The following is a 14132-nucleotide window of genomic DNA, read 5'->3' on the forward strand; positions in this document are numbered from 1 at the left end:
ATGCAGTAGCCATTTTGCATAATATTGAAATCAGTTAGTCCAAGATTTGAAGTCTGACTCAAAAGCATTGTCAAGTTTGCAGTCTGATTCAGCAATAAGGGTGTAAACTGGTACAGACAAAGCACCTGCTGCAAGGTGCATGTAAAAATGCAAAGAATGATTGGGGAAACAATGATGAGAACAAAAAAAAAGTAAAAATAAAAATGTCCAATATATAAAACAGGGCACGCAGTTCATGCCAGTTTACCTTCTAAGTGATACAATTCTACCCCTATAGGAAATGCCAATGCAAACTTCACCAACAGTGTTTGTTCCTTTTAAATAAGACCATTCTGGAGACTGGGGGAGCAGTTAGAGGAAGGGGAAAGCTGAATTTGTCACCTAAAAATACATTTACGGATCAGTGAATCCTTTTAACTTCCATAGGCTCACTTGTAAACGTAAAATGTAATAGAACAATATTTTTCGTTTTCTTAGTACAGAATAATTATCAAGAGAACGAGAAATATTAAATAATAACAAAATATGATGAAACTCTCAAGACTGGGATAACTTTTTTCCCAACAGGTAGCATAATTTCTTTGTTATTGCACAGCATATTTAATAAAATAATGAAATACTAGAGATGGGTCTTAAATAAGCTATTACTTACTTTTATTTTTGCTTCAACCTTAATTTAGCCCCATCTTTCCTGACTGATTTTTATGTTCTGTGCCTTCTTATACCCTCTTTTCTTTTCATGCAAAGTATTTCCTTGAAAAGAAGTTCCGTGCAAGCAAGCACACAAAAGTACTTGCTTAATTTATCTTCTGACAAAACCCAACAACTCCATTCAGGATCAGGGCCCTATTTTTACTACTGACTAAAGAGAATGACACAGTCCTTTCCCTGTGAAGGTCATGGTTTAAGTGCCTGATTTCCTGAATACTGTATGAAAGAAGGATGATGAACTTAGCTGTTATCAGCTACTTTGTGTGAAGAAAGGTGCGAGATAAAGAGGAACTTTTCATGCCTGATCTCCTTTCATTATCTGTTGTGTTAAACTGCAGTGAGCAGTCCCTGAGAAGCCCGATATTTAATGCATTGGCTATAACAGCACCGGGCAATAGATTCATAAAGTGATATGGTACACACAGTTTACCTGCTGTAAATATGTATAACGCAAAGAAACATGTCCATTTATCACTTCTTCCAGTAAGAACTCCTGCAGTGCAGAAAGAAATTAAGGTATCCATAGGAGAATGGGAAGTTTGAGCAGGAATTTTGTTTTCAGGGGTGTATAACCTACTATGTCTGTTTTAAGGTTACAACAGTAACGTGTAATAGCAATCACTAATGAAATGCCTGGACGCCTAAACATATTTTTTCAGACTGTAGATAGATAGGAAAGAATAAAACAAAACATAGTAACTGTAAGGTTTGCTATGTCTAGAAGTTGTATAGAGTTGAAATTTAAAGTGCTGAAAAAGGGAAGAGAATGCAAGCAACCCAAGGAACAACGTGAATGTTTACTCAACTAGATTAGTTTAATGGATGTTTTCTTTTGTGTTGTTTTCTTACTTTTATCTGTATAAAATCTAAAAAAAAAATCTGCCAGTGACATACAATTTCTTTTTAGTTTTATTGTCACTTCACTGTCATTCTTCTGTATTTTCAAACAACTGTTTAGTTTGCCATGCTCATTAAAACATCATTTCTTTGCACCTAAAGGAACTTGTAAATGCTGGTTAACACACTAAGACACCAAGGCTTATTAAGCAAGTTATTTTATCTTTCCCATTCTCTTCCAAAGACATGTAGGTATACTTCAGTTATTTAAAATAATTGTCTGGGTGCTCTCACATTATTCAGTGTAAAATATGAGAATGGCAGAACTTTCACACTGATACACATTTGCAGAAATGACATTTGTGAAACTGTATTTATATGTTCTCTGCATTCTCCTGCCCTATTAGTGTTAGCAAGGTGTGAGGGATCCTTTGTACTACTCATGTCATAAGCTATTCCCAGGCTAATTTCTGATCTCAGGAAAGAAAGGGTGTAAGCTGAGACTGTCAGATCCTCAGTGAGAGCACATACATGGGATAAAAAGGTATCTCAAAAAGAGAACTGAAAATTCTCTCTCTGTCTCCTCAGGAATGTGAAACTTGGCTTACTCATACCAAGATTAATTTTTTTTTTTTAATTATCACTATTGAAATAGGAAACTGAAATAGAAACTCTGAAATATAATATATTAAATTTAAAAACATCTACAAAATTAAATATATAAAATCAAAAGCCTTTTTTTTTTTTTACATTGCTAATAAGATTGTGGAACTGGAATTCACTCATCATTGAGTTCACTGTACACCATTTATCATAAGAATGCTGCAGCCTCTCAGGTCTGATGACCTGCTTCACTTACAGAAAGTGTAAAAACTGACTTATCCAGTGTTCCAAATAAACATGTCTGTAAATATAATTAAGAATATATGCCTGCTATGCAAGGAGACATAGTTTGTACTAAATCACTAATGTGTTCATATTCAAACTTCAACATGTCTAACACTGGGCCATAAAAAACTTGGTGTCTGTTCCTGGCAGCGATTGCTCCTCGTGACATAATTAAAGCTTGTCCCTCGCAATTAATCACCTTGACTGCCACAAACAGTATATTTATCTTCATTAGCTTCCTCCATGGGAGGCTTTCCTTTATGCCAGGGAGCCAACACCATGTTTGGGTGCTGGAGGGGCCCAGGGATGGAGGTGAGCTCTGCCCTTCCATCCAACCCCCGGGGACAGAGGCAGCCCCTTGGAAGGGCTGGGATGGCATTGGCAGAGCATCACAACTGGGAGAAAACCATCCCCCAGGAATGGGGGGAGTGAACCAGAGCATCACAACTGGGAGAAAACCATCCCCCAGGAATGGGGGGAGTGAACCAGAGCATCACAACTGGGAGAAAACCATCCCCCAGGAATGGGGGGAGTGAACCAGAGCATCACAACTGGGAGAAAACCATCCCCCAGGAATGGGGGGAGTGAACCAGAGCACACCCATTTGGACAAGGCATCCTGTATATGATGAGTAACTCCAGCCACGGCAAACCCAACTATTTAAGACTATGATTTTGTATTTTCGGCTTCCTCGTGTGTTTTAATTAAAGCCAAACAGAATTATGGACAGTGCAAATTATTTTTCTCAAGTGAGAAACAAAAGAGAGGATGCCAAGCTAATTTATTTGCTTTTGTTTGCATCTCTTTTTCCATGATTATTTTAACAAATGAGTTTACTAGCAGGAATGTTTGGTAAAATAATGAAGCAAATATTGTTAAATATTGTGATTATTCATAGCAGAACCTATAAGTTATGTTTCTTCAATTGGAAAAGAGAAATGTGTTCTACGACCTACGTACCCATGCAAAAAAAGCTTGAATATTCAGAAAGCTCTGCTTATGAATGAATTACAGACAAAAAAATTATGCATAGATATTATTCAGCAAACAGTTTGAACATATACATCAGAAAAACTAGTTTGTTTGGAAAACTTGCAAACACATAATGGAGCAAAGAAATTATTCATTATGAATTATTTGCACAGCATCTGTCTTACTTTCTCATGTTAATTGCCTCTGCTAAACCACATTTTCACCCCCTCAGTATGTAAATTTAAATGATTTTGCATATTTTCTGAATACCCAGTAAATGCATGTTTCATTACCTTGCTGCTTACATTTTTTGTCACTCTAATTGCACTGGAGTTTATATAATTTTAAAAATTTGACCTACCAGCTTCCTGTAGGTTGCAACCTCTTCCTTTGGATTCTGAATATTGCCTAAAAAAAAAAAAAAGAAATTAAACTCATGCATATTAACCTCGAAAGGTAAGTGTTAATTCCCACTGTATTTATAAAAGCTAGGGTTTGGTTTTAATCACAATACCTTTACTGTAATTATTATAAATCTAGGACATGACCCACAATCGATTTGATTTAACAGAGAGAATTTTACAGACTTTTGAGAGCCTACAGCAGCAGGGTGATGTATCACTGTATCCTTTCGTGCTTCCTAAGAGGTACCACCCTTGTGTATAATTATTCTTTCTACAAATACAAGCTTATACATCAGGCAGTTTGATTTCCTCTAAAAATATACCTTTTTTTCACTGAATTTGTGAATTTTTGGTTCTTTGACCACTGATTCATATCAGCTCCCTAAGAAACTCCACAAGAAGAAAACATGCACGTTGTCTCCTGTTTTTTCTTTGCAATGAGTTCATGCCACCAATAGAAATATGTGTCTTGTCAAAAGCTGTGCTGGTCTTGGAAACTAAATGCAAGTTTAACCCTTCAGAAATGTTAACAAAAACAACCCCTCCAGCCAAATCTGTCCCACTGGGGCACTGAGAAAGCCTCAGGATGGGCTCACCATTATCAGCACACACACTCTGTTAGAGATCTGCAGAAAGAACTCCTGTTACAGCTCTTTGAGAAGTACAGAAATACACTTTTCTAATGGCATAAACCCTTCTGTTTAGGATTCCATCTTCACTGTACCACAAAATACACAACCCCTGAAATTATTTGCTTTTTTCTACTTTATACTGAGGTTACAAAGCACTGTGTTAACTTGGGTAGCACAAGTGGGTAAAAACATACTTATTCATTTATTTGTGCTGTGGGCAGAAACCTGGCTGAATGTTTACAGCAAGTATTTTGTAATAGCCATTAGTACATTGCCAAGGCGCAGGAGGCAGATGTTATTGCCTGCACAGTTCTACTAAAAACTCAAGTTTTCTGGCATCCTAATGGATTACAACAGGGGAAAAGAAATCAGGATATAGTGTACTTTTTGCATTAATATGAAACTTAATTGACTCCTCCTCCACAGGTACTTGTGGGTCATAACAGGATTTCTGTCATGAGAAGTTCCCCAGCACATCACAGGGACCCCAATATTATTTTTGCTGCTGGTCCATCCACCTTTCTGTTCCCTAATGCACCGGGCCTGGCTCTCAGATGACTTCTGAAATGAACAGCACCAACAAATTTTGGGCCTAATCTTCAGCAACTCATTTTTTTGTAATATACCTTTAGGCTACTAAACACATCTATAGGTTTCTCCTCTCTACAGGGTGTGTTGTCCTGTGTGCTTTAGCAGTTCAGTGAGCTGAGCTGATTCAAATGAGCCTTGAAATGTTAAATACAACTTGTAATATCAAAGGTTCTCATATCAAATAATTTTCTTCCTGTGGATCCTAGGGAGATTAAGAACTCGTGCAGCGACTGAAATGTCCACTACTTACATCAAATATCTCAGCACTGGCTGTACCAGTACCTGTTCATTGAAGAAATGGCTGGAAAATACAATTGCAGCACTTCTGACTTTGTTTGTAAATCAGGCATAAGGAGCATAGTATTGGGTCCATGTGGCAATGAGTGAATGCTAAATGTTGAGTAATTGTGTCCCAGTGTGACAGAAGCCTTCATGTACAACCTTGGGATGATGTTTTCATTGCAGCTGGTGTAGAAATTAATTTTTGGGTGAGACAGTAAACTAAATGCAGTACGGCTGCACTTTGAATTTTCCTTCAGTCTGCTTATCTCAAAGCCCAGAGAAAGAAGTTATCCCTTCTTTATTGTTTTTCTGGTTTTGCTTTCATATCTTGCAGCAGTGGCTGTTTATGGCTTGCTTGCCTTCCTTTAATTCTGAGCTGAATTAAGATGAAGCATGGTTGGAACAGTCCAAAACACCAGCACCCAGAACACTCCTGTGTGTTCAGAATTGAAGAATAGGAACTGTCAAGACATTGGCTGCTGCTTTCCCACCCTTTGCTTTGCAAATGCAGAAGAGATACTCAGAGAAGAGTTCTCTTTATCCTTGATATCTTGGATCTGGTCTGTTTATCAGAACAGCCCTTGTGCACTTGCTGGTGTACAAGGACAACCCTCCCTGTGCTGAGAGTCTGAGCTGGATCTCCTGTCCTAATTCTGACACATTCCTACTGACACACATTTCTGTACTATAATTAACTTTAATTATCATATCTTAAAGCAAGAATATGTCTTCTATCTATACACTTCTTGATAGTCTTATAAAAAATAAATAGTTTGAAAGGTAATTAGTAAGTAATTCAGCATGAAAATAGGGAGTTTGTGTTTTCCAGGACTAGCATTCTAATTGTGAATTCAGTCACACAGAGGATCAAATGGTTCTGGAAAATTCCGAGAATAATAAATGGGCAGTCCTCAATATTGCCAACAATTAAAAGAATTATATTAGCATATAGAAAATAGCCTCACATTTATTTCAGCATCCTGGTTTCAGGAGAAAATGTGGAGTCTTGATACCACTGTGGAACAACTGTTAACTGCATAATGACAATCACAGGATACAGAAAGAAGTAGGGAGTACTCTAATGGAAAGCATATTGTCATTTTCCTTGCATTAAAAGTCAAAGGCAATTAAAACATAATTTAATTAGAGAATATCTTATCAGCTGTAAAAAGTAAAATTGATTGATATGCATTGTAGGGATAACTTGGCTGCTGCTATTTGTAAAGTGATGCTGAGGCTGACAAATTAGTCACTTGGTTTTCTTATTTGATAATTTCATGTATTTTTATATTTTCTTTCACCAGTGAAAGCATTTAATTAGCTAATGTTTAATTGCTCATTGTTTGGAAATGGAAAATGTTATAACTGCATTGTGATTTGAAGAGTTGTTGGCATTGAGATTAAGCATCATGCATGACTGTATCCTGCTCCCTCATTACTAAAAATATTTGTCTGGTAATAGGATCTTTCCTATGATTCTTTTTGTCTGCATTACTGTCCAATAAGATGGTTTAGTCTCCAGATTAAACATCACATGCAGCTGGAAACAGGTCAGTGTAGCTCAGAGCAGCTACAAATCAGTGAGCAATCTCCTCACTTGGAAGAATCCCTATCACTTAACCCAGGGCTGACTTTGGCCCTGCAAGGGATAACCAGGCAGGAGTGATGGACACTGACAAAGCAGCAAACCTATTTCTGATTTTAAAAAGCCACACACACACAAAAAAGAAGATAACCAATATTTTTTTTTAAATCCCTCCTACGTTGATTAAACCAGAAATTATTATTTCAGTAAAAAGTTGGCTTCAGTTAATAAATATTAACAAAGTATCCAGGTATCTGTTCTTCTCTGTTAATTTTATTCTTTAGAAGTGAGTTGATGACACAGTTTCATAATTTTTTTGGCTATTCCTAATATTTCTGTTCTACTGAGAGAACATCAGCAGACTAATGTCTGCATGGATTCCAAATGAATGCATTATTTCCCTCAGAATGAACACTTCTAAAAGGAAATCATGGGACACTTTCAAAGGACTGGTAAATAAATCAATTAATAAATTACTTAAATTAAAATTATCTGTAACACTTGACTAAAATCAGATACTGGTGCTTTAGGGTTAGGACACCTGAACTTTGTTTATATTCCCTCTGTCCATAGAACTTCTACACCAGTTTTAGAGATTCACTGGGTAAAGTGAGAGAGAATAATCTTCTGCTAGACTAAAATAATGTCTTTGTGGATTTTTTTTTTTAAGGTTTCATGTGGGTTTTTTAGAAACAAAAATACATTCTTCTTGGGTCTATCAAAATCTTTTTGGACTGTGGCAGCTGTGGTTTTTCCCTGCCAGGAAAATCTATATAAAGGCAATTCTATGAAGCCTGGTTTTCTGTGTGGTCTAACTTTTTTCAAAGTGGAGACACATAACAATTGAATATGATAAATAAGGTAATTTCTGTTTTGCTCAAAGAAAGGAGATCGGTGTACATGTGCACCTTTTTATACTGGAATCAATTTAAGAGGATAGTTTTTCACATTAAATAGCTTATGAATAAGAATAGTCTCATTTAGAAGTCAGAAAATATACAGAATTCTGTTTAAATATTCTAACAGCCTGAGAAGGGGAAAACATTTGAAGAAGTAACTCTGTAGGCCTCTGACTTCACTGTGAGACATTTGAGCTAAAAAAAAAAAACCCAAGTAATTAAAAAACAAGATAACAATCCATTAGTTGTTTCTCAGATTGTTGGAGACAGCTGCCCTCAGGGATATAAGATGTTACAAAATACAATATATATCATAATAATGCAAATGATTCTGCGTGAAGTGGTGTCTAGCACTCAGTTGAAACATATTATTTCATTTGAAAAGTCACACAAAAAGCTGTAAAAAACCCATCAACATGGTGCATAAGTGCACTGGTGGAAATGTGTATTAACTATAGTCCCTGCTCATGGCAGGGGGGTTGGCCTTTAAAGGTCTCTTCCCATCCAAACTATTCGAGGATTCTACCAACTAATACCAGAGAGTAATTTATAAGTTTAGGAACAAAACCACTGAGAAAGCCTTAAGCTACAACCAAAGGGAATGTTTCATGAAAAACAGTGCAGTTATTAGGTCAAAAGCTTAAAGAGATAAACCACCAATTTGTTATTTCACCAATTAAAAGTAATCGGGGAGGGATCGTTTCACAGCCTAATAAAACATCTCTCATTTTTGCTGCTCATTATAAACATCTCTGTACTTCAGACACTTTGTGCTGGGAATTTATTAAAAAAACCTGAAAGCAGTAGGTTTGCCAAAAAGGCATGATCACCTTTAAATAAGTAACAAACCAACATCTTACAACTGATGGCAGCATGAGAATTGTTCAGGAACTGTGAGCTCCCCTCCAATTAATTTTACAAGGTGCTTAAAACTCATATGCTAATCTATGAAGATGAAGCTTTCCACAGTCTGTGCATGAAGGTGCCCTTATTTTCCTTATTGCTGCTGAAAATATTGTACAAGAATTCAGCAAAAGTGCCAGTTCATGGACTTTATTTTGTGCTTTCAGTGCATTTCACACTGAACCCACAAACAGCCTTGGACACAGGTGCTCACACCAGTGGGCTAAAGGATCTACAGGAACACAAACTACACTGTGAGCAAGAGAAGAAGGCTCCTAATTTAAGAGATCCAGCTGTATTTTTGGGTCTTCATTACCTTTACAGGGAGTCTCAGACAGCCAGCAGGATAAAAGCCTCCTCTCTTCAGTTACAAGTAGATCTACAAGAGGAGTATCTGCTCTTTGCTTTATTATTTTGTGGGTTTCTTACAGGGAAGATAAAAAGAAAATACCTTAAAGAGCATATTACAGGAATCAAATTTACAGAAATAGCTTAAAGTAATTTTATATATTGATGACCCAAAATAATTTCTGTTTACCTTAAAATTTCCCCTAGGAAAAAAAAAAAGAAGAGATGTATATACGATGTAAAGACATGTCTTTTAAATATCTATTAAAGAGTTGACTACAGACAGACAATAAATTCTGGGAATGCAAATGTCTAACAGCCTGGAGGAGATGGCTGTTCTAAACACAACACTGTGATTTCAATGAGCCAATTTACATCTGGGAGGCTGAAGAATGCTGGCAATGTCCATCTTGGGAGCAACAGCCACACAGTCCAAATGTGTGTTTTCCCAAATCTCCCTTTCCTGTTTAAAAATCCTTCTCTAATCATCTGTGCTTTGATGCTAGGAGGAGCATATCAGATGCTGTTATGAATTTCATAGGGTAAAAAACAAGATTGGGAGGAAGGGTCTGCGTGGTGACAGAATGTGTTTTCAGTGTATAATGTTTCTTTTGAAAATGGCAGAATCATTGGGTTTTTACTAACGTGACCAGTTTCTTAAAAAAAATGGCTAATGCTTCCTAACAAAACCTATAAATAAGAAACTAGGGCAGGCAGTAATATATTTTGATGCATATTTCACTCAGAAGAATCCCAAAGCCCAACACAAACACCACTGATCATGCACAACTGTAGACTCGAGGATAATCACTGCTGTTTAAAGGAACATAGCCCCACATTGCCAATGACAGGTTTCTAATAGAGCAAAAGAAATCCTAAAAAGTTCCTTTAAGTGATGGCAGACCTGACAAAAATGGTAATGGATTTTTGGCCAAGAAACTCAATATAAAGGCAAATAGAGAAGAGCCGTGTTAGTCAAACATAAGTTATTGGACTCAGTACAGAGTAAATGGATGAAATGACATGATGTGCTATAGAGAAGGTCAGGTTACACAATCTAATGATCCCCCTTGGCCCTCAAGCAGGTGATTCTGTGAAACCCTGCTCCTGCTGGAAGTCTGTAATTCCTGTACTCCTATTGATTTATTTATAAGAGGCCATACCCCGTAATGATACCTGTGCATGATTACTGATGGTATTTGTCCATGACTTATGTCAGTAAAAAATGTGTTTAAGTAGAATTATGACTTGCCTGTTTTGAATTTCACGGTGAGATCAAGGCCCAAGGATGAGAACAGGTGTATTAATTTCCTAACGGGAACGCATAAAGTGAATTTCTTTGTTCACTGTTTCCCACCACTGGTATTGCCAGTGCAGCTTCTCTGTAGCAATAAAGAGAGGGGGAACAGAAGAGTCCCAAGTGCTGTAACACTCAAAAAAATGTGGGTGTTTTCAGAGACTTGCCCCACTGTCTGGTGGCACTGTGCTATACATTAACATTCACATCACAGCTCTCACTAGGGTTGGACTGGTGATGCCCCTGGCAATTTTTATAAGAAAAAGTCCATTAATGTGTTGACTCATAATGATTTACAGATGATCTCCAAGCAAGTCAAACAAATTTTTACAAAGAAATCAAGCAGTGTCACACAGTGTGACCGCAATTCAGAGCTCACATGTTTCTGACTCTGACTCCTGACTCAGTAAATAGACTTTTATTGTGTGCTTCATAAAATGATGCAGTTGGCTTTTGGCTTTCAAGCAACATTAAGAAAATAAGAAAACTACTAAATTACAATCTAAATATCCTGGAGCACTAACTATAAAGTATTACAACTTAGCAGAGCCTACTGTCACACATACATGCATTTTATGTTATATGTACATATATAAAACTGATGTCTAAACAAATCTGTGTCATATAAACTTGTAATATCAAACCTTAATTTTGGATAATAACGAAATGCAATTAAAAATCCATCTGAATATACAGAAGGGAAAATCTTGCATTTATATTACGTATATCCTTCTGCTCTTACAAATATTTTGGGTGTTGAGTTTTAACAGCTTTTCCTCATTATCAAATTTTCAAAATAAAATCCTGAAAGATACCCGAGCTGCTCACCAGTACACAATTGTTATTCATGTGACATTTCCTACGTTTTTCTATAATAAAACTCAGTATAATGATATTTGTGGGAAAAAAACCTTGAAATATATATCAGAAAATATACCATCCCCTTACTAAAATAAAATGAGGAAAATTGTTTTTACATTCTAAATACTAATCTTCTATAACCAACTTCCACGTTCAGTGGTATTAATATCATTATTTGAGCCAGAAATACTACTTTAGCAGACAATATGTCCAATAACGTTTCTTACCTCCTGTTTACAAACATCCCAATGAGTGAATTTGGGTTAAAAGAAGGTGTTTGCTATACAGATTTTACTGCTACTGTATCAGTTTATGGTTTGTTATTATTTGCTTTGCTTAGTCCTTGCCTATTTGCTATTCATTAGTTACAGTAAATAACAAATTGGAGTCATGTGATAATGTCAGAGCTGGCTGACAGGATAAGTAAAATTCTATAAATGACCACTGAGGCATGAATTGCAAACAACTATCAAACATAAATACACAGTTAGTGTATGAATATAGGTTACATTGGTATCAAATTACACCAAAAGACTCACACGAAAGACTCGGTGAAATAAAAACATAGGAGTGTTAGAAGTTTACCAACATGTTACCCCAGCAAAAGGCACTATTTTAAAAATGGTTATTTAGGGTTGGCATCCACAACTTCTCTGGGCAACCTGTGCCAGTTCCTCACCACCCTCACAGGGAAGAATTATTTCCTAATATCTAATTTAAACCTATTCCATGTCAGTTTGAAGCCATTCCCACTCGTCCTGTCACTCCAGACCCTTGTAAATAGTCTCTGTCCATATTTCTTGTGAATCAGAGAATCATAGAATAGGTTGGGTTGGAAAAGACATCCAAGATCATCAAGTCCAACCCCTGATCCAACTCCAATTACTATATCATGGCACTAAGGGCCACGTCCAATCTCTTTTTAAAAACCTCCAGGGATGGTGAATCCACCACCTCTCTGGGTAGGCCGTTCCAATGCCTGATAACCCTCTCTGTAAAGAATTTCTTCCTAACATCCAACCTAAATCTCCCCTGGCAGAGCTTGAGCCCATGTCCCCTTGTCCTATTGTTGGTTGCCTGGGAGAAGAGACCAACCCCCACCTGGCTAGAACTTCCCTTCAGGTAGTTGAAGAGAGTGATGAGGTCACCTCTAAGTCTTCTCTTCTCCAGACTAAACAACCCCAGCTCCCTCAGCCTCTCCTCACAGGACTTGTTCTCCAGTCCCTTCACCAGCCTTGTTGTTCTTCTCTGGACCCGCTCCAGGACCTCAATATACTTCCTGAACTGAGGGGCCCAGAACTGAACACAATACTCAAGGTGTGGCCTCACCAATGCAGAGTACAGGGGAAGGATCACTTCCCTGCTCCTGCTGGCCACACTGGAAGGCCACAATTAGGTCACCCCAGGTTGAACAATCCCAACTCTCCCAGCCTTTCCTCCCAGCAGAGCTGCTCCATCCCACTGATCATGTTGGGGCCTCCTCTGGACTCGCTCCAACAGCTCCCTGTCCTTCCTGTGCTGGGCCCCCAGGGCTGGAGGCAGCTCTGCAGGGGGGGCTCACCTGAGCAGGGCAGAATCCCCCCTCCCCTGCTGCCCACACTGCTTGTGATGCAGCCCAGCAGATGTTTGGCTTTCTGGGCTGTGAGTGCACATGGCTGGGGCATGTCCAGCCTCTCACCCACCAGCACCCCCAGGTCTTTCTCCCCAGGGCAGCTCTCGGACTGTTGGTCCCCAGCCTGGGTTGATCCCTGGGGTTGCCCCCACCCAGGTGCACCACCAGCCCTAAGTCATTAAACCCCATGAGAGTCCCATGGGCCACTGCTTGAGCTTGTCCAGGTCCCCCTGGATGACATCCCATCCTTCAGGTGAGGCAACCACACCACTCAGCTTGGTGGCAGCTGCAAATTCACTGAGGGTGCACTCAATCCCATTTTCTATGTCATTAATATAGTCATTAAATTGCACTGGTCCCAGTACAGACCCCTGAGGGACAGCACTTGCCACTGATATCCACTGGGACCCTGAGCTGTTGACCACTACCCTCTGGATGTGAACATCCAACCAATTTCTTATCCATCTAACAATCCACTCATTGAATCCATCTGTCTCTGATTCAGGGAGCAGGGTGTTGTGGGGGACCATGTCAAAGGCTTTACAGAAGTCCAGATAAATCACATGTGTGGCCCTTCCCTTGTTCCACTGATGTAGTCATTCCACCCTAAATGGCCAGGATAATGCCCAGGAACTTTATTAGGGGACAAGTTATTTTCAATACTGAAATCTTACCAGTATTTCTGCTTCTCAGAGATAATCTTTGTAGGTAAATGAAAGGACAGGAACAGCAGAGGAAGCAAAGTCAGAGGAAGTATCCAGCTCCTATTAAACCAGGGGCAGAATGCAGACCCCATCCTGCTCGAGGACATGTGAGCAGTTCAGGGGTGCTCACAAAACACCTAAAACAACCTGCTTTAGGTTTCTAAAGCAAGAATCTTGGTCCTGGTTTGGATTACTGCTTTTTTTCACCACTTTCAGCTGTGGCTGGAATACTTAGTGGCTGGAACATCTGAAAGCATAGGAGAATAACTAGAGGGAAGGGAAAAACTGAAAAGCATGTCGGGTACCCTGAGGCCTCCTCCTCCAGGACATGGTGACCCTTGGTGGTTTCTCTATGCTATTTCTTGTTGAAGTATAGAGCCAGGAGGATTTTCATTGCAATTCTTTCTGGGAATGTTATTCCAGAGTCAGGAGATACTTCAGTGAATTTCGTATTAATAAGCTATGATGTTAAATAAAGCACCGAAAATCTTAATCAAAGTTCTGAGTATCAACAAGAAGCAAAGAAGTAGCTAATAGATTAGCTGCTGAACAAAAGTTTTCTGTGATTAATTATATTATAGCTCACTAATTTAGTTTCCTCAGTCT

General features: G+C 38.4%; 1 protein-coding gene across 2 annotated transcripts in view; it reads right to left on the reverse strand.

The window, feature by feature from the left end:
• Positions 1-14132, reverse strand: part of TENM2 (teneurin transmembrane protein 2) — a 1665603-nt gene that overhangs the window by 630024 nt on the left and 1021447 nt on the right. For both annotated transcript variants that reach the window (XM_051794292.1, XM_051794291.1), the window contains one exon: positions 3770-3816. The gene's annotated coding sequence lies outside the window, so the exon portion shown is untranslated. The remainder of the gene's footprint in view (positions 1-3769; positions 3817-14132) is intronic.

Source organism: Manacus candei, unplaced genomic scaffold (assembly GCF_025592945.1).
Source record: "Manacus candei isolate 608988 ecotype Guabito, Panama unplaced genomic scaffold, ASM2559294v1 h1tg000037l, whole genome shotgun sequence".
NCBI lineage: Eukaryota > Metazoa > Chordata > Aves > Passeriformes > Pipridae > Manacus > Manacus candei.